Genomic DNA, 22356 nt, shown 5'->3' on the forward strand with positions numbered 1-22356 from the left:
TATTTGACTGGGTGATGGATACACAACATAATGAGTAGTTCAATTGCTATAGAAATGTTTACCTGAAACCTATGTGCTCTTATTCATTGATGTCACCCTGTTAAATTTAATTTTCTAAATAAAAATTTTTAAAAATTTAAAAATAAAAAGGACTGTAGTTAAAGGTTAAATTATGTGGTATAACTAGAACATACAGCCTAAAACATAGGAAGGGTGTCCAGCTTGTCATGAAAGAAGTGATATCATTAATATATCAGGAATATCACAACTATGAAATAAACATAAGGATTATATGTAGTAGGAATTGACTTCACTGGACCAGTTTTGGATCCTGGAAAATGCCATTTGCTTTTTATCTGTGTGGTTGTCTGCTCTGGATAACGTTAATTTGAGGTCTCCTATAAGTGTTCAATAAGGTGAATGCAAGTGTGGGAGACTTCTTATATGAAAAACATATATTCCTTTTAACATTTCAAGTCAGGAATTAGTTAACAATACCTATCCTGGTCCTTTTCAGTGAGGCTGAAGGGATTCCTTGTGATGTCTTTTTTGATGGACTATATATGCAGGTTTCAGGCTATGATGTTTGGTGTCTTCATCTCCCAGGAGTGAGCTATGAAAGCATTGTTCTATGAGCTTACATTAATTTCAAGAGCCTTTGTAAATTCTTTGCAATAAGTTAGAAGGTCTTTTTATTTTTATTTTATTTTTTTGTATTTTTCTGAAGTTGGAACTGGGGAGGCAGTCAGACAGACTCCCGCATGCGCCCAACCGGGATCCACCTGGCATGCCCACCACAGGGCGATGCTCTGCCCATCTGGGGCATTGCTCTGTTGCAACCAGGGCCATTATAGCACCTGAGGCAGAGGCCATGGAGCTATCCTCAGCACCCGGGCCAACTTTGCTCCAATGGAGCCTTGACTGCGGGAGGGGAAGAGAGAGACAGAGAGGAAGGAGAGGGGGAGGGATGGAGAAGCAGATGGGCGCTTCTCCTGTTTGCCTGGCTGGGAATCGAACCCAGGACTCCTGCACGCCAGGCCAACGCTCTACCACTGAGCCAACCAGCCAGGGCTAGAAGGTCTTTTTAAAAAGATAGGTTTACACATTTCCTGATCTAGCCTCTTAGGTCTTCCAGTAATGATTTTTAAAAGGGGACATTTGATGTTTACCAAAAGGAATAGATCTTAAGTTAAGCAATAGCAAGAGAAAGACTTTAGGCCAAAGCAGATTAGAAGATTCAACAAGTTTTACCAATTGAATTTTAACTATTTTTTTTCAGTTTGTTCTATAAAACCTGAGGACTGGATGGTAAGTGCAACGGGAATGTTGCAATATCAGTTAAATTTTGCATACCTGGTGTGTAATTTGTCTAGTAATATCAGTTCCCAATCTTTGTGGGACTCTGTGAGTATTTTCCAATTAGGAAACATACTTTTTAGAAATATTTTAGTGATTGCTGTGGCTGTAGCCCTTTGATGTGGGAATGCTTCTACCCAATGAGAATACATATAAATCATCATTATTACATTTTTATTTGGAGGATAATTGGATTTAAATCTACTTTCCAAATTTCAAATATACCTAATTAGTTTCATTTCCCCCTTTCATAAAGAGAGGTTTCCTTATTTTAGTTATCCATTAATTGTCCACTTAAAAACATTACAAGCAATCATAAAAAGTCAAATGGTTAGAAGCAAAATTTAGCTCTTTAAATGTAAGAACATACCAATAGTTTAGGGAAACTTTTGTTCTTTTAACAGGGAAAGAAACCCAAACTCCATTCTGGATCATTGTACTTTTGAAATTGACTTAAATAAATCTGTTCCAGTCTAGGTTTTACCATACATATGATTTCTTTTTTCAATATTCTTCCTCCATAAACCTTCTACAACTTCCACAAACCTTCTGCAACTTTTATAAACCTTTCAACTTTTGTCCTATCTTTTTATTTTTATTTTTCTATAGGATAATCACTTTTTTAGAACAAAATTACTTTTTATGCCTCAATAAAAATGTGTGTTGATTCCTGATATATTTTTTTAATCCAACACACATCTTTTTGTTTATATGCAATCATTTTCAATCACCATAACATCCTAATCAGGCTTTGTCACAAAGGTCTGGATCTTAACCTGACGAAACTTTTTCCCTTCTAGCCTTGTAAAATAACACACTAAGGTCTCCAAACTTATTACCCTGCTAGAGAACAGTGGACAACTTCATGTCCTTAATTAAACCAACTTCTTTAGCTAGTTTTTATTTATTAAAGATCATGTGCACTTGAAAAGCAATTGCTTTAACCTGTTATTTCTCCAATTGGTTTGAGAAGTCATTTATTTTAAGTCAATTAGGGCTTTTTTGCAGTCTAAGTTTGAATTTACAGGTCAGTTTTTGGAAATACCATCTCATGGTAGAAACATACTGTATTTATAACATACGTACATAGACATACATAAACACACAGACACCATAATACAAAACTCCAAAGAAATTATGGATTCAAAATGTTTTCTGGCAGATGAGCTAAATTGAGGTTTTTCTCAGATGGCCAAAGATTTTGCATGATGTAAGAATTTCTTTAAAGCTGTTTTTAAAATCAGAGGATGCATTCTATTGTTTCTGAGAACTTTGAGATTTCTTCTCAAGGTAGACTTATCTACAAATATACAGACACAAAAAAAATAAATAGAAAGCATGTGTTCACAATAAAATTGGAAAGTTTGAAAGGTAAAGAGACTGGCCTCAAAAGGGCTGAGTTTTAAAAGGGGTATGTTTTCCTGAAGAGAGGCATGAAAAATGGCTCTAGGGTTGAGGTTTTTGTATTAGATGGCTGCTGCCCATCTAAAGACAAAGGCAATGGTGAGGGAAAGGTGAAGAGGGTATGCAGGGTGGTAGGGAAGTAAGTGGGATGGCTGTTAAGTGAGGGATTTTCTGAGAATTTCAGTAAATCTGATTTAGAATCACAAGTATGAGGGTCAGAGGAAAAGTTTTCCTATGATCTCCCTTTTGTTACAGTTTAATGAGTACCAGTTTTCTTTTTAATTTATCAAGGCATTTACTCAACTTAGAATTATTTAATGCTTTCTACTTGCCAATTAAAAATAGACTTCCCATTGTTTCTGGGAGATACCAGTATTTTCTTTGTTCTAAATGAGCATGCAAATATGCTTTGGGGTTTCAAAGGAACCCCAAATTGGCCAACAAAGCTTGAGATCATCTCTGTTATTTTTGTCCAGAGGTCTAGTCAGTTGCAATTCTCTAGATCATAATTTTGGTACATGTAATCAACCAGATAGTAGCTGATTAACATGTGAAAATTTAGAGCATTGGTTACCCATTTTGCTCTTCTTATGGGTGCCCCCCCTCATGCACAATGAGTACCCATCAATGTGAGCATTGTCACAAACCTTATGGACAAGGCCTAGTCCCCAACCTGGAGGATTCCCTCCCCAGTATCAAACATGATAGAGGAAAGCCCTCTGTTGGTCAAATAAGTTGTAAATATGATGTATATGTATGCTCGCTTATACTTTGCATTGGGTGTGGGAGACAGGCTGTAAGCTGGCAAGGTCCTTATAGCCTAAGGCTTAGTTTTAAGACTAAGTCTTTCCCACCCTTTTAATACCAAAATCTTTTCAACATCCTTCTAATACTAAAATCTTCTCAAAACTAAGCTTTTCCCCACACCCTTGATTGTTGCATAATGTGAGGTGGTGAACTCTTATGAGGAATCCCATTTATGCCTCAGATAAGTGGCTTTGTATCAAAGACTTCCTTATTTGTATATTGGCTTAAAGGCTTTAATTTCTACACTATAAAAAAAGGCAGACCAAGGGCTCTCTCTCTCTCTCAGTTCCTGCCATCAGCATTGCAGAGGAGAGGCAGCCAAGACGGTGGAGTGCTGAAGGAGAAGCCAATTTGTGCAGAGTTTGTACAGGAGAAGGAGATGGGGAACAGAGGTGAATCAGGCTGATGGGGCCTTTAATTCTAGAAATACTTGGATGAGCAGTGGCTTTGGGAGCCCTGAATGGAAAGGGAAGTGTTTTCCCACTGTGTGTATTTCTCGCCCGCCAGGTGCAAGCTAGGATTAAAGGTAATGGCCCACCAGTTCTTGGCTCTGTTGTTTCATTACCATCTGTCTGAAGCAAATGAGAACCTGCACCTGATGGTGGCCGCAGCTACTGGCATTACACCTTCCTTGGAGGATACCTTACATTGTGACAAACATGACTGAGGGATGCCCTTGTAGTCACCAAACCCAAATCATATGTAAGGGCCCTCTTGATCCAGACATAGGAACTGAGGTCACCAGATGAGGGTTCTCTACCTAAACTAAATAAAGTCTCTGAGACCTCAGCAGCAAGCATGGGAGATTTTGGATCTGAGAGGACTTACCTAAGACTATCAGATACCACCTGGAAGACAACTTGAGAACAAGGGGCTCATGAAGGGACAAAATGCATTGGTTTCAAGAGGGTGTCAAGAGATAAGATTGTTGCTTCAGAGCTGCACATTGGGCACCATGGAGTGTCAAGCAATGGTTGTGGCCAATTTGACACCAACAGGAATTCCCAATTTGGGCTGCCATGAAAAGAAGAAATTTCATTCAATGCAAGCAGCTCAATTGAAGCAGCATGGCTGTGAAAACAGTCTGGCTGTTAGGAGGCCCTGGGGCGAGGTTCCTTTCTGTCCAGACATCTCTGCTCTGCTCTGTGTGAGTCTGCCCTGGGGCAGTCTGCTCTATTCCTATTGATTGAGTCGTCTTCAAGGGAAATGCAGGCTTCAATCTTTGGTGAAGGCATGCTCTCAGAGCTAGAGGGGAGCTGACTTATAAAAATAGAAACTCCCATCCTTGGTCCTGTTTGGTTTCTCCTCTTGCAAATATGGACTCAAAATTCTTGTAGTTTTATTGCTCCAAAAGGCACTCTCCTGATTAGTCAGAATGAAGCTGCTCTGATTGGTTAGTAATTAGGCTGATGGGGATATAGCTGTGCAGCTCCAAATGAACAAGGAAAGCTTTAGTTTTTTGGTTGGAACACAATTCCAGGAACCTTTTTAAAAAGCTGGCTCAGATGGTAGGAACACAGTGCAAGCAGACAGTTCAGTGCCAAACCAAGGGGAGGGAGGCTCCCTTTTGGCCCACAGGGAGCCAATTCTGGGGCTGCCCAGCTCAGAGAAGTTAACCCTGAGGAAAAGACAGTGATTGTTTTCCCCAGTGGGTGCAGTGGGGTGCTCATTTTTTAAAGAGCTAGTGCACAAAGAGAATGACAGTCTTAAAAGCTTCTTAAGTATTTTCTATGAAAGAGAGACAAAAGCCACATCAATTATTCACATACACATACATGATTAAAATAATTGAGTATAATTTTGGTTGAATTAATTGTAATACATGTAAAATAACATTATATCAAGACCTTCTGGGACAGAGAGGTGATAATTTATTGCTCCAAATAGTTCAATATATTAAAAATAAAAGACAAAGCAGCAAGCGATTAAGCTACTTGCTCAAGACATACAGCAAAAAAAAAAACATGACACTGAGATTAAAAAATAAAATTAAAGAAAAGGAAAGTGCCATTATTCTTTGTCTTCGGACTTGAAAAGTCAGACCTTAGCCCACTGAAGCTCATCGTGCTCCTGCTTCAGTCCACTTAATTCATTGCTAGCTTGCTCTTGCCACCTTTGATTTGTTGTGCATTGGCCAAAAGTCAATTAGCAATATTCGTTTATAAGTGCTTGACAGTTTTAAACTGTTTAGTTCCTTGCTCTATTTTTCCCCCACAATTATGGAAAGGCAGTAGTCACACTAAGAGGTAGTTGTATCTCAGCCCCATGCTCATTCAGGGTTGCTCGTTTAGGGTTTGTGTGTGGGTTTGTGTGTGTGCGTGCACACGCACACGCGTGTGTATGCATGCATGTGTACCTGCAAATTAGTGAGGACTACAGGATTGGGGATGTTCAAGATTTTAAGTTAAAATAATAAAACAAATTCCTCTAAAAAGAACCTTCTCTCATTCCAAACTAGTTTATTTTTTAATTAAAATTTTCAATTACAGTTGACATTCAACATTATTTTGTATTATTTTCAGGTGTAAAACATAATAGTGGTTAGGCAATCATATATTTTATAAAGTGATCCCCTCGATATTTCCAGTATACATCTGGCACCATACATAGTTATTACAATATTATTGTTCATATTTTCTACGCTATATTTTACATCCTTGTGACTATTTTTGTAACTATCCATTTGTGGTTCTTAATACCAGTATCTTTTTCACCCTGTCCCCTAACCCAGTGGTCCCCAACCTTTTTTTGGGCCACGGACTGGTTTAATGTCAGAAAATATTTTCAAGGACCGGCCTTTAAGGCGGGATGGATAAATGTATCATGTGACCGAGACAAGCGTCAAGAGTGAGTCTTAGACGGATGTAACAGAGGGAATCTGGTCATTTTTAAAAAATAAAACATTGTTCAGACTTAAATATAAATAAAACGGAAATAATGTAAGTTCTTTATTCTTTCTCTGTGGACCGGTACCAAATGGCTCACGGACTGGTACCGGTCCACGGCCCGGGGGGTTAGGGACCACTGCCCTAACCCCCATCCCATCCAACAACCATCAGTTTGTTATCTGCATCTATGAGTCTGTTTCTATTTTGTTTGTTTAATTTGTTCTTTAGATTCCACATATCAGTGAAATCATATGGTATTTTTTTTCTCTAACTTATTTCACTAAGCATAATATTCTGTAGGTTTATCTATGCTTTTGAAAATGGTAAGAGTTCATTCTTTTATTTTTTCTAGATAAAGCTCATTTATTCTTATTGGTGCAGTGAGATGTGTAAGATATTATTGTAAACACTGTCATTACTACATACCAGCTAGAGATTTCCATCTCAGTGACCACTAGTCGTAGCACACCAGGGAGTTTAAGAGTAGTGAGTTATTTTCAGTTTATTTCATAACTGCAAAATATCCAAGAAGAAATCTTTTTTTAATTTTTTAATTTTTTTATTAATTTTAATGGGGTGACATTGATAAATCAGGGTACATATGTTCAGAGAAAACATCTCTAGGTTATTTTGACATTTGATTATGCTGCATTCCCATCACCCAAAGTCCAATTGTCTTCCGTCACCTTCTAACTGGTTTTCTTTGTGCCCCTCCCCTCCCCCAAGAGTTAATTCTTTTTTAATGGCCTAGTTATATTCCATTGTATATGTGTACCACAACTTTTTATTCACTTGTCTATTAATGGGCACTTGGGCTGCTTCCAGATTTTGGCTACTGTAAATAATGCTACAGTAAACATAAGGATGCATATATGCTGTCAAATTACTATTTTTGGATTTGTTTGAATAAATACCCAAAAGTGGAAGAAGGCAATTCCCTTTTTATTTTTTGGAGACAACTCCATATTGCTTTCCACAGTGGCTGTACCAATCTGCATTTCCACCAACAGTGTACAAGGGTTCCCTTTTCTCCACATCTTTGGGAACACTTGTTTGTTGATTTATTGAGGATAGCCATTCTGACAGTTGTGAAGTGATCTCATTGTGGTTTTAATTTGCATTTCTCTGATGATTAGTGAATTTGACCATCCTTTTACATGTCTATTGGCCATTTGTATATCCTCTTTGGTGAAATGTCTATTCAGGTCCTCTGTCCAATTTTTAATTGGATTGTTTGTATTTTTGATGTTGAACTATATGAGTTCTTTATAAATTTTTATTAACTCCCTATAACATGTATTATTCTCTCATTTAATAGGTTGTCTTTTTCATTTTGTTGATCCTTCTTTGCTGTGCAAAAACTTTTTAGTTTGATGTAGTCCTATACTTTTTTCTTTCATTTCCCTTCCCCAAGGAGACATATAAAAAATATTACAAATGGAAATGTCAGAGATTGTACTGCTTATGTTTTCTGCTAGGAGTATTATAGCTTCAAGACTTACATGTAAGTCTTTTATTCATTTTGAGTTATTTTTTATATGGTAAAGAAGGTGGTCTGGTTTTATTTTTTTGCATGTTATTTGTCCAATTTCCCCAGTACCATTTATTGAAAACTCTTTACCCCACTGTATATTCTTGTGTCCTTTCTCATATATTAATTGACCATATAGGTATGAATGTATTTCTGTGCTCTCTATTCTGTTCCATTGATCTATGTGTCTGTTTTTATGTCAGTACCATGCTGTTTTGACTATTATAACCTTGTAGTATAGTTTGACACCACGTAGTGTGATACCTTCAACTTTGTTCTTCTTTCTCAAGATTGTTGTTCCTTAGGGTTTTTTGTGGTTCCATATAAATTTTAGGATTATTTGTTGCTGTAATTCTGAGAAAATGTCATTGATATTTTGATAGTAATTGCATTGAATCTATAAAGTGCTTTAGTTAGTATGGGCATTTTAATTATGTTATTTTTTCCTCTCCATGAGGTTTGTGTGTGCTTTTATTTATTTATATCTTCTTCAATTTTTTTCTACAATCCTTTTTAATTTTTCAAGTACAGGTCATTTACCTTTTTAGTTAAATTTATTACTAGGTACTTTTTTATGCAATTGTAAATGGAATTGTTTTCTTAGTTTCCCTTTCTGATAGTTCACTATTGGTATATAAAAATATAACTGATTTCTGAGTATTTATTTTATATATTGCTACTTGACTGAATTTATCAGCTCAAGTATTTTTTTGGTGGAATTCTTAAGGTTCTATATATCTAGTGTCATCTCACCTGCAAATAATGACAGTTTTATATCTTCCTTTCCAATTTGGATGCCTTTTATTTTTTATTTCTCTGATTGATTTGGCAACTTCCAGTACTATGTTGAAGAAGAGTGGTGAAAGTGGACATCCTTGTCTTGTTTCTGATCCTGAGGAAAATGCTCTTAGTTTTTCACTACTAAGTATGATGATAGCTGTAGGTTTGTCATTTGTGGCCTTTATTATGTTAAGGTATCATCTCTCTATTTCTACTTTGTGGAGAGTGTTGTTTTTTTATCACACATGGGTGCTGGATTTTGTCAAATGCTGTTTCTGCATCTGTTGATATGATCATGTGGTATATCATGTCAATTTATTTATGAATATTAACCCAAACTTATATCCTTTGAATAGTTCCCATTTGATCATGGTGTGTGATCTTTTTAACGTATTTCTGATTTCAGTTTGCTAATATTTGTTGAGGATTTTAGCATCTATGTTCATCAGAGATATTGGCCTATACTTTTCTTTATTTGTAATGTCTTAAATGTTTTAAAACCAGGATAATGCTGAATTCATAAAATGAGCTTGGGAATCCTTTTTTGCTCTTGAAATATTTGGAATAGTTTAAGAAGAATAGGTGTTAATTCCTCTTTGAATGTTTGGTAAAATTCATCAGTTGACCCATCAAGTTCAGGAATTTTGTTTGTTGGGAGATTTTTGATTACTGCTTTGATTTTGTTGGGTATGATTGGTCTGTTCAGATTTTCTGGTTTATCTTGTTTCAGTCTTGGAAGATTGTACATGAGAGGTACTCCTGATATCTCCCCTTGAAATTTCAACAAATTGAACAACTATAATGCAGAAAGGAACCCCAGAGCTGGGTTTGCAGGTTCATCTGAAAGATCCACACACAAAATGGACTAAAGGTGGGATGGAGTGAAAAGGGGGACAGAAGAGAAAATGCATTCACGGTGGGCTTTGGAGAGGAAAGGAGACAAACCTGGAGTGACTGGGTTTTTTTTTTCTCTGCTGGACTGCAGGGAGGATGGAAGATCAAGCTCTCCGGATTTTCTCTGAGGGGTACAAAGAGGGAAACTCAGAGTAACTGGGTCTCCTTCTGGGAGGAGCAGTGAGATAGAGGGGCAGAGGGGGAGATAAACTAAAGAGGGCAGAACACAGGGTCATGGTCAGTGTTCCTGTGGTCTGCCTGCAGTCCACACTCAGAAGAAACAGAGAAAGCTAAAGTGTGGCCCCCAGCCTCCCAGATCCTGCCTCCCTCACCTTGCATACAGAGAGTGGCAGAGACAAACCCCAAACTTAGTTCTCCAGAGCCACACTCTCCTCTGAAGAACAGAGGTACTCCACATCCAGTTCCCAGGTCTGTTGAGATATGGGAAGCAGCACCAGGAAGCCTGAGATCAGCTAGAGCTGGAAAACCAAAAAGCTGAAGCTGTAAAGCTGAAGTTGTAAGGCTGAAGCCAGAAAGCCCTCACAACATGCCCCACTCACCAACACAACTGTAGTCCCACCTAAATTGTTGTGACAAAAACATCACAGAGGACAGCCCAGAAACTTCACAGAGCTAAAGGTTGTATTGCAGTGACACCTACTGGAAGAAACTTCTCAAAACCGAGATTTAGTTTTTCCTTTTTCCCCCTCCCTTTATTTTTCCTTTTATTCTTCTTACACTTTTTTTTCCTCTTTTTCATTTTTGAATTTCATTTTCTTTAATTTTTATTCTTATTTTTTGTGTTTTGTTTTTTATTTTTTGTTTTCTTTCTGTTTTCCAGTGATTTTTTTCTTTACTTGTCAGAATTTTTAAAATTTTTATGTTTTTTATTGTAAATTTTTCAATTTTTAGTTGGTTTTCTGTTAGAGTTCTTAACAATACTACTTTCAAATGCCATCAAGAAAGAAGAAATTGAATACCATAGCTACACATGACAGAAACATAGTTCAGAAAGAAAATGATAAATCTCCAGAAAATTTGCAATCACATGGAAGCCTTGGAATTAAATGCTAGAGAATTCAAAATAGAAGTTCTGAAAATACTCAACGAGATGTGAGAAGACACCAATAAGCTTAATGAGCTCAGAAAACAAATTAATGAACAAAACGAATACCTTACCAAGGAGATTGAAGCTTTAAAAAGAAAGATGAAGAACTCAATATGTGAATTGAAGAATGAGGTAGCAAGTTTAGCTAACAGAACAAGCCAGATAGAGGAAAGAATCAGTGACATTGAAGATAGACAACTAAAGATGCTTCAGAGAGAAGAGGAGAGAGACTCACACATTAAAATACTGAGAGAGCTCTACAAGAATTGTCTGACTCCATCAGAAAGAGCAATATAAGGAAAATGGGTATATCAGAAGAAGAAGACAGAGAGAAGGGAATGGAGAGTCTATTCAAACAAAAAATTGATGAGAATTTCCCAAGCCTATGAAAAGATTAAGAGCCTTGAATCCAAGAAGCAAACAGACCGCTGAGCTATCAAAACCCAAACAGACCTACTCCAAGGCACATTGTAATAAAATTGTCAAAAAAAATCAATGACAATGAAAGAATCCTCAAGGCATCTAGGGAAAAGAATATAACATATAAAGGAAAACCTATTAAATTGTCATCAGACTTCTCAGCTGATACTCTGCAAACCAGAAGAGAGTGGACCCAAACAAAGTACTAAAAGAGAGGAATTACTAGCCAAGAATACTATATCCATCAAAGTTATCCTTCAAATATGAAGGAGAAATAAAAACTTTTCTAGACATACAGAAGCTGAGGGAATTTATCACCAAAACCCCCCAACTGCAGGAAATACTCAAGGGGGTTATTTGACTAGACACAAAGAACAAAACAAATCAACACTCAAGAAAAAGCTACAACAAGGTCACAATAAAAACAAGGATAAGCTGTGACAACAGTCACATAAAATGGGAGAGGATAAATATTTGCAATAGCAAAGGAGAATGGAATACAGAAGCACTCATAAGACAAAGGACTCTTATACATAGGGACATTTTTTTATTAACTTAATGGTAACCACCATGAAAAACTCACTACTGAAACACACAGCTTAAAAATATAATAGGGGAAAGAAGTAAGGAATACCACCAAACAAAAATAAAAACAGAAACAAAACAGAGAAGAAACAAACAAGACACAAAGCTACCAGAAAACAAAACAAAATAGATCTAGGAAATCCTCAAGTGTCAAGAATTACCCTAAATGTAAATAGACTGAACTCACCAATAAAGAGGCATAGAGTAGCAGATTGGATCAAAAAAGCAAAATCCAACCATATGCTGCCTTCAAGAGACACATCTAAGCTTCAAGGACAAAAGTAGATTCAAAGCAAAAGGTTGGAAAACAATTCTCCAAGCAAGTCATATCCAAAGTAGAGCTGGGGTAGCCATACTCATATCTGACAGTGCAGACTTCAAGACAACAAAGGTAACCAGACACAGAGATGGATATTTCATAATGATAAAGGGGATATTGTAATAAGAACACATAACACTTCTTAATATATTTTATATGTACTGAACCAGGGAGCACCAAAATATATAAGACATCTACTAACTGATCTAAAAATAGAAATATAGAAAAACATAGTCATACTTGGAGATTTCAACACATCATTGCTTGCTTTTGATAGATCACCAAACAGAAAATCAATAAAGAAATATCGGCCATAAACAACACTATAGACCAAATGGACATAATAGACATTTATAGGACATTTCATCCAAAAATGTCAGATTGTACATTCCTCTCCAGTGTGCATGGGACATTCTCAAGAATAGACCATATGTTGGGCCACAAAACTAACATCAACAAATTCAGAACAATTGAAATTATATCAAGCATATTTTCTGATCACAAGGCTTTGATGCTAGAATTGAACTATAAAATGGAAGTAAATAAACCCACCCAAAATGTGGAAATTAAACAACATCCTTTTAAAAAAAATGACTGAGTCAAAGAAGAAATAAAAGTAGAGATTAAAAGATATATACGACAAATGAAAATGACAACATGACATACCAAAATTTCTGTGATGCAGCATAAGCAGTAATAAGAGGAAAGTTTATATCATTAGAGGCTTATATCAAGAAACGAGAGATCCCAAGTAAACAACATAAAATTACACCTTAAAGAACTAGAAAAAGAAGAACAAAGGCAACCCGAAGTCAGCAGAGAAAAGGAAATAGTAAAAATTAGAGCAGAACTAAATGAAATATAGAACAAAAAAAGTATAGAAAAAATTAATACAACAGAGTTGGTTCTTTGAAAAGATCAATAAAATTGAAAAACCACTGGCTAGACTCGCTAAGGAAAAAAGATGAAGGACTAATATAAACAAAATCTGAAATGAAAGAAGAGAAATTATGACAGACATCATAGATATACAAAAGATCAAAGTAGAATATTATGAAAGATTATGTGCCACCAAATTCAACAACCTAGAGGAAATGGATAAATTCTTAGAACTATACAGTCGTCCTAGACTGAGTCATAAAGAAGTGGAAAGCCTAAATAGACCTATAAACAGGGGGAAAATAGAAACAGCTATCAAAAACCTCCCCGAAAACAAAAGTCCAGGACCAGAGAGAGGGCTACACTAGTGGATTCTACCAAACATTTAAAGATTTGGTACCTATTTTTCTCAAAGTCTTCCAATAAATAGAAGAAGAAGAAGCAATACTCCCTAACACATTTTCTGAGGCCAACATAACCCTCATACTCAAACCTGGCAAGGACAGAACAAAAAAAGAAAACTACAGATCAATATCTTTAATGAATACAGATGCAGAAATCCTAAACAAAATACTAGCAAATAGAATACAACAACACTTTAAAAAAAAACATACATCATGATCAAGTGGGATTCATTCCTAGAGCACAAGGATGGTTGAACATACGGAAAGTGATCAATGTAATACACCACATCAACAAAACAAAGAACAAAAATCATATAATTCTATCAATAGATGCAGAGAAGGCATTCAATAAAATACTACATCACTTTATGTTTAAAACACTCAATAAAATTGGAATTTTAGGAAAGTACCTCAACATAATAAAGACCATATATGTCAAACCATCTGCTAATATTAGACTAAATGGTGAAAGAAATGAAGGCTTTTCCTCTAAAATCAGAAATAAGACAAGGTTACTCACTCTCTCCCCTCTTATTCAACATAGTTCTGGACATTTTAGCCAGAGCAATCAGACAGTAGAAAGAAATAAAAGGCATTCATATTGGGAAAGAAGAAGTAAAGGTATCACTTTTACAGATGACATGATCCTGTATATAAAACCCCAAAGACTCCACCAAAAAAAAAAAAAAAGCAAAAAAAAAATCTATTAGAAAAAATAAACCATGGCCTGGCATGCAGGAGTCCTGGGTTCGACTCCCGGCCAGGGCACACAGGAGAAGCACCCATCTGCTTCTCCACCCCTCCCCCTCTCCTTCCTCTCTGTCTTTCTCTTCCCCTCCTGCAGCCAAGGTTCCATCAGAGCAAAGTTGGCCCGGGCACTGAGGATGGCTCTATGGCCTCTGCCTCAGGCGGTAGAATGGCTCTGGTTGCGACAGAGCAATGCCCCAGATGGGCAGAGCACCGCCCCCTAGTGGGCATGCCAGGTGGATCCCAGTCGGGCGCATGTGGGAGTCTGTCTGACTGCCTCCCCGTTTCCAACTTCAGAAACAAAACAAAACAAAACAAAACAAAACAAACAAAAAACACAATAAACCAAACAGTAAAGTCTCAAGATACAAAATCAATATAAAAAGTCTACTACTTTTCTATATGCCAACGATGAAACTTCAGAAGACAAATTCAAAAATAAAAACAATTCCTTTTACAGTTGCAATAAAAAGGAAGTACCTAGTAATAAACTTAACAAAGGATGTAAAGGACCTATATACTAAAACTACAAAACATTGAAAGAAGTTGAAAGAGACACAATGAAATGGAAAAATATTCCATGTTCATGGAATGGAAGAATCAACATAGTTAAAATGGCCATATTACCCAAAGCAATATACAAATTTAATGCAATCCCTATAAAAATCCCAATGTCATTTTTTTAAAGAAATAGAACCAGGTTTGTATGGAAGCATAAAATACCCTGAATAGTTAAAGCAATCCTGAGGGAAAAGAATGAAGCTGGAAGTATCACAATACCTGACTTCAAATTATACTATAGAGCCATGATAATCAAAACAGAATGGTATTGGCAGAAAAACAGACATACAGACCAATGGAACAGAATTGAGAGCCTAGAAAGATATCCACATATATATGGATAAATCATCCTCAACTATGGAGCCAAAAACACATAATGGAGAAAGGAAAGCCTCTTCAATAAATGGTGCTGGGAAAATTGGAAAGCCACTTGCAAAAGAATGAAACTTGACTACAGTTTGTTCCCCTGCACAAAAATTAATTCAGAATGGATCAAAGACCTAAATATAAGGCCTTAAACTATAAATTACATACAAGAAAACATAGATACTAAGCTCATGGACCTTGGCTATAGAGAACAATTTATGAATTTGACCCCAAAGGCAAGGAAAGTAAAGGCAAAAATAAATGAATGGGACTATATCAAATAAACGCTTCTATACAGCTAAAGAAACTGACAACAAAATGAATAGGCAGCAAACTAAACAGGAGGTGATATTTACAGATAACAGCTCCTATAAGAGGTTAATATCAAAAATAGCTGAAGAACTCAGAAAGCTCAGCAACAAACAAGCAAACAATCCAATTAAAAAATGGTGGACCTGAACAGATACTTCTCCCGAGGAAATACAAAGGGCCAATCATTAGATGAAATAATGCTCATCTTCACTAGCTATTCGAGAAATGCAAATTAAAACTGCAATGAGATACCACCTCACACCTGTTGGAATGTAAACTGGTACAGCTATTATGGAAGAAAGTAGTGTGGTTCCTCAAAAAATTAATAGAATTACCATATGACACAGCAACTCTCTACTGGGTATCTACCCGAAAATCTCAAAAATATTGATATGTAAAGACACATGCACCTCTATATTCATTGAAGCATTATTCACATTGGCCAAGACATGGGAACAACCCAAGTGTTCCTCGATAGAGGATTGATAAAGAAGATGTCATACGTATATACAGTAGAATACTACTCAACTATAAGAAATGATGACATAGTGCCATTTACAACAACATGGCTGGACCTTGAGAACATTATACTGAGTGAAATAGGTATTCAATAAATCAGAAAAAGTGAAGAAACTCTATGATTTCACACATAGGTGAGATATAAAACTGAGTCTCATGGACATACTGTAGATAAAAGTGAAGTGGTTACCAGGGGGAGAGGGATGTGGGAAGAGAATGTGGGGGAGGTATAGGGGAAGGGTGTAAACAGGGACAAATATATGGTGACAGAAAATGATTTAACTTTGGATGATGGGTATACAAGATAATGAACAGTTCAAATGCTATAGAAATATTCACCTGAAACCTATGTACTCTTATTGAATAATGTTACCCTGTGAAAGTTAATTTTCTAAATAAAATTTAAAAATTAAAAAAGAAAAAAATAATTATAGTCTATACTGTATTTCTATTTCTTCAGTATCACTCTAATGCAGGGGTCTCAAACTCAACTCAGCATGTGGGCCGCAGAGCAAGATCACAGCCGTTTGGTGGGCCGCACTAGGTCTACAAAAGGCAACTGTTACGCAACACTTTTCTCACTGCAGTTGAAAACAAAAAAAAATCAGTACAACAAGCACAATCGTACATGCAGTTTACTCAGTGTCACAAAACGACCAGAAACTGTAGTTCGCATCACAACTGCTGTTAACTAAGCTAATATCTAGCTAGGATGCTAGAGAAATGAAAAATACAAGTAGGCCCCTAGGCTTACTTAATTTTATCCAAAATATTTTGAACTTCGTGGATTAGTCTGCGGGCCACACAAAATTGTTCGGCGGGCCGCATGCGGCCCGCAGGCCACGAGTTTGAGACCCCTGCTCTAATGCTTTTTTTATGTGCTAGGATCACATCTAATACACCACATTACATTTAATCATCATGTCTCCTTAGCTTCTCTTGACTGTGACAGTTTCTCACACTTCACGTTGAGAGCTTTGGGAAGGTCAGGTATTCTGAAAAATGCCCCTCAGTTGGAATTTTAATGATGTTTTTTTACCATGATTAGACTGGTTTTATAGGTTTTATGGAGAAAGATCACAGAGGTAAAGTGCCATTTTCACTATGTCCTAGTTACAACATATATTACCAGCATGACATCATTGTTGATGCTGACTGTGATCACATGGCTAAGATAGTGTTTGTCAGGCTTTTACAGGGTAAAACTACTATTTTCTTCTTATTCCCAGAAAGTACTCTTTGAAAGTAATTACTTTTGACAGTTCACATTTTAAGACTGAGGACTTATGTACCACCTCCTTGAGGAGGGAGAATCTGATTATTTGGAATTCTTATGCACTGAACATGTGTCTATTCTTATTTATTCATTCATTCATTCATTCATTTCTTTTTATCAATATGGCTTCATAGATATTTATTTTAAACTTTGCATTGTAGTCCAATACTACTTGATTTATTTTGTTTCTCAGATTTTTTTTCCAACTTTCATCATTGAGAGCTTTCTCAGTTGGCTCTTGTGTTCCTTTGATCATTGTGTGTTAATTTTTTTTTCTTTTGAGCTTTTTTATTTTTGTTTTGCATTTTACCACAAAAAAAAACTTTTTTAAAATTGTATTTAGAAAATTAAATTTAACAGGTGACATTGACCAATAAGAATACATAGGTTCTGTTAAACCTTTAGATAGCATTTGAACTGTTGATTATGTTGTGTACCCATCACCCAAAGTCAAATCATCTTTCGTCACTTTATATTTGTCCCTCATTACTCCCTTCCTCCCACTTCCTGTGCCACATCCCCCTTCCCCTGGTAACCACTTCACTTTTATCTATGTCCATGAGTCTCGGTTTCATATCCCACCTATATGTGAAATCATATAGTTCTTAGCTTTTTCTGATTTACTTATTTCACTCAGTATAATGTTCTCAAGGTCCATCCATGTTGTTGAAAACTTAAATTCTCTTGTGTGTGACAGCTCTTCAGATTTCTGAAAATAGCCATCATTACCTACCTACTCTGGTCTTCCACAGACCATACATTTCCCACCCATTCCTGCAGACATTCTTCCTTTGATGGCTCTATTTCTTTTTTCTTCTAGTTATTTTCTTCTGGAAATGTTTCTCTTTGTCAGTTACTTAAACTGCCTGCTATTCTCCTCACCCTACACAGCATTGTATTGTAAAATTTGAGTGAAATCAAAAGTAGTTCCAGACTGACAGCTGTCAGAAGGGAGAGTGATTTGGGAGCTGAATGAAAAAAGGTGAAGGGATCAAACAAAACACACACACACACACACATATGCATGCACATGTGCAAAACACAAAGCACATAGACACAGACAACAGTGTGGTGATAGCCAGAGGGAAAGGGGGAGGTGGGCAAAGAGGGGATAAATGGGGATGAAAAGATGCTTCGTTTTGGTGGTGGGCACACGGTACAGTGTGCAGATGATGTTTCATTGAGTTGTACACTTGAAACCCGTATGGTTTTATGAACCAAAGTCACCACAATAAATTCAATTAAAAAAACACAAAATAGTGAAACACATCGAATCTGCTATAGAAAAATGGGAGATGGGTAGGATTTTAATAATCTGAACCTATGAGCTCTGTTTGCTACTTGAAAGAGGTTCTGAGGTGAATTGAATGAAGAATGTGGAATCTGGTGATGTAATTATTTTTATTGGAGGAAAAACTAAGTAAGTTCTTTAGAAACTTGAACTCTTTTTTTAAACATTTTTATTTTAATGGGGTGACATTAATAAATCAGGGTACATATGTTCAAAGAAAACACCTCCAGGTTATCTTGTCATTCAATTATGTTGCATACCCGTCACCTAAAGTCAAATTGTCCTCTGTCACCTTCTATCTGGTTTTCTTTGTGCCCCTCTCCTTCCCCCTCTCCCTCCCTCTTCTCCCTCCCCCCTCAAAAGTTATAGTAATCGTAAATGTGATTATGTATTTGTTTGTTTGTTTTCTGAGATAGGGATATCTAAGTTAATGGCAGAGCCAGGTAGTAACTCTAGATCCAAGTGACCCTGACTAAACTTGGTGGTTGGGCAGCTTTGAATAAGTTTAAGAGACAAGAATTTCTGCAAAGGATTTTATGAGCCTAAGATGAGACTTCTGGAAAGCTTTCACGTCATCTGTAGACATTATGTGATTATGTGTACATGGGTGTTAGATATTTAAAAATTTTTTAAACTTACCTGAATCTAGTCTTCCCATCTGTGTCTTGGGTGTCGAAACTTCTCATTCTCTCCCATGTTTGTTGAGTGTACAAGATTAAGTGTAATAATATTGCATTCAAAATGAAATGGCTTGTTTAATTGTGACTTTAAGGACAGTCATAAGATAGGTCTAAGTCTTACCTTCCTCATCAGATGAACCCTTTAAGTAAAAAAAAAACAAACAAACGTGAAGACAAGAAACAAGAAAACTTTTAGATTTTCATTCTTCCATTTGTTCTGCATCCTGAGGACTTAGAACTAGCTGGCAAGTACTAAATTAAACAAAATACTATACAGTACTTAGAAAAAGGCCCAGTCCCTGCTTCTCTTTGTGCCTTAGTTTCTTCAATGATAAAATGAGACACATTCCAGTTTTTTATTATCTGAAGTCATCTGCTTTGCAGATTATTCAGATTCTTGTTTCTTCATTCTTCAACTATTTGGTGTCACTCAAAACTTATATACATTTTTTCTGGTTCTATCAGAAGAGCAGTTGCACTTCTTAGGTATGTAGGGGAAAACAAGAAAATGTGGGGGAAAAGATAGTCCAATTTTTAGTATTCTCATTTCTTCATACCTAAATGAGCATCTTTAAAAACAACTGTCTAGCCCTGGCCGGATGGCTCGGTTGGTTATAACATCATCCAGAAGCGCGGAGGTTGCCAGTTCGATTCCCAGTCAGGGCACATACAGGATGGAGCAATGTTCCTGTCTTTCTCTCACTTTCTCTCTTCCTCTCTCTCTCTAAAGTTAATTAAAAATTAAAAAAAAAAAACTGTCTAGCTCTTTGCCCCTGCCTACCCCTGTTCCCATACGTACACATTCTTTTTTTTTTTTTTTTTTTTTTTTTTTTTCATTTTTTCTGAAGCTGGAAACAGGGAGAGACAGTCAGACAGACTCCCGCATGCGCCCGACCGGGATCCACCCGGCACGCCCACCATGGGGCGACGCTCTGCCCACCAGGGGGCGATGCTCTGCCCATCCTGGGCGTCGCCATGTTGCGACCAGAGCCACTCTAGCGCCTGGGGCAGAGGCCACAGAGCCATCCCCAGCGCCCGGGCCATCTTTGCTCCAATGGAGCCTTGGCTGCGGGAGGGGAAGAGAGAGACAGAGAGGAAAGCGCGGCGGAGGGGTGGAGAAGCAAATGGGCGCTTCTCCTGTGTGCCCTGGCCGGGAATCGAACCCGGGTCCTCCGCACGCTAGGCCGACGCTCTACCGCTGAGCCAACCGGCCAGGGCCATACGTACACATTCTATCTCCCTCTCCCTATCTCCTCAGCAAGCTTGGTGGACTGACTAGTCTGACTGCCTCAAAAATACTCTATTCGTCAGAAACTAAATTCTGCCTCTGACATTCCATTTCCCCTGTGGTTTTAATTAAGTGTAAATTCTCCTTGCTTTAAAACATGCCTCAGGATCTTAGGAAGATGGCAGGCAAATGGGGTATTAATGCAGGATGATGTTTTTCACTTCAGGGTGCCCATGTAACATTTATTGTCATTAAAATAGTGTCATTCAAATGAGGTAGCTAATGTTGGGAAATGAATGCAAAGATGATCATGGTTCTGTGGATCTGAGCTTTGATGAAGCTAAATTAGAGGCAGCACTTCAATTCTGCTTATCCAATATGTGTCTGTGTATTAGTCAACAGTGAAATGCTGGAAACTTTGACAGGAAGACAAAACCTTTAAGGTGATGGAGAAAAAATATGTGCCTCTTCTTTACCGGGCTGTGGGAAACATGCAGAATATATATACTATATGTATCTGAGTGCCTACAAAAAATATTATTAGCCTTGTGCACAATCATTGATTAATTCCCCAGAGCCTGTACAGAGTCCTGGAAGCTCTGTAACAAATTCATCTTTCTTCCATAGGTTTTTGTTTTCCTCTGGTGCTCAGGTTAAAGAGAAATTGATTTCTTTCTATCTTGTATTTAACTTTTGTGCCTTTGCATTGAGGCTTTGAATTCTTTGGATCTGTCTAGTTATCCACTGATGGCTAGGCTTAACATTAAACAAACTCATAGAACTAATTAGGTTTTATGACCTTTGGCCAAGTCAAGTAGTTTTGTTTCTCAGAATTTCTGAGAGAAAAAAAGAGACTTATTAAAGTAGGACTTGGAGACTATACTTTCAGGGATCATTTCTATAGTTTGTTAAACTAGGACTTGGTAAAACTTTCCTCAAGATATCTCATTGTACATGCAAGTGTTGCTGATCTCAAGGAAATGTTTTGTACTAGCCCAGCTTGGGAACATCCATCTTTCTGTGCTGTATTCTTTATGACATCCCTCTAGATTGAGCTGTGAAAAGCTAAGGGTCACAGAAACCATTTTGGAGAAGTAGAATAGACTGAATCAAATGTCTAAAGAGTATAGATTGATTAAATCAAAACTGACACCAGGCCTCCTCAGTGTCATGGACCATTGCAGTAATTTCTCCTTGACCTGAGACCTACGTATCTGGGTCCAAATCACATTTTTTCCTGGATAGATTCATCAAGTCATACCTGAGGTTGCTTGAGTTTTTTTCTTCATTGCCCCCTAATTTGAATTAGGCTTAAACATGAAAGCCATTAAATAGTAAAACAGATGACAATAACAGAACATTATGACCTGGCCCTGAGAGGTCAATTTAATGTGTATAGCAGCATAAAACTTCATAAAGGCTTTCATTGAGTATTACACCAGAAACAGCATCATTCAATATGTTTGCCACACACTGCACTCTGCTGTTCTTTCACTGTGACATTATTTATTGATTGTAGCAGAAACACAATATTTGTACCTACTAAATGTTTTAGTTTCCTTTTCTCTTTTTTTGAATAAAAGTGAAATGGTACTATTATTGTTAAACCATTCTCAAGGCCAAAAAGCCTCTTGGATACTGTTTACATCCCTGGTTACAAACACAAGAACTGAGGTGGAGTTTCTCTGCCAGCCGTGAGTAATACATATCAAGGGTAACCTGTTTTTGTGTGAGTGTGTGTATGTGTTATGAAGGAGGAATAGTGAGTGGACCGAGAGTTTTAAGGAAAGAAGGGGGCTAGAAATAAAAATATATTTTGGTCCTGGCTAGTTGGCTCAGCGGTAGAGTGTTGGCCCAGCATGTAGAAGTCCTGGATTTGATTCCCGGCCAGGGTACACAGGAGAAGTGCCCATCTGCTTCTCCACCCTTCTCCCTCTCCTTTCTCTCTATCTCTCTCTTCCCCTCCTGCAGCCAAGGCTCCACTGGAACAAAGTTGGCCCG

The sequence above is a fragment of the Saccopteryx leptura genome, chromosome X, assembly GCF_036850995.1.
Source record: "Saccopteryx leptura isolate mSacLep1 chromosome X, mSacLep1_pri_phased_curated, whole genome shotgun sequence".
NCBI classification, from domain to species: Eukaryota; Metazoa; Chordata; class Mammalia; order Chiroptera; family Emballonuridae; genus Saccopteryx; species Saccopteryx leptura.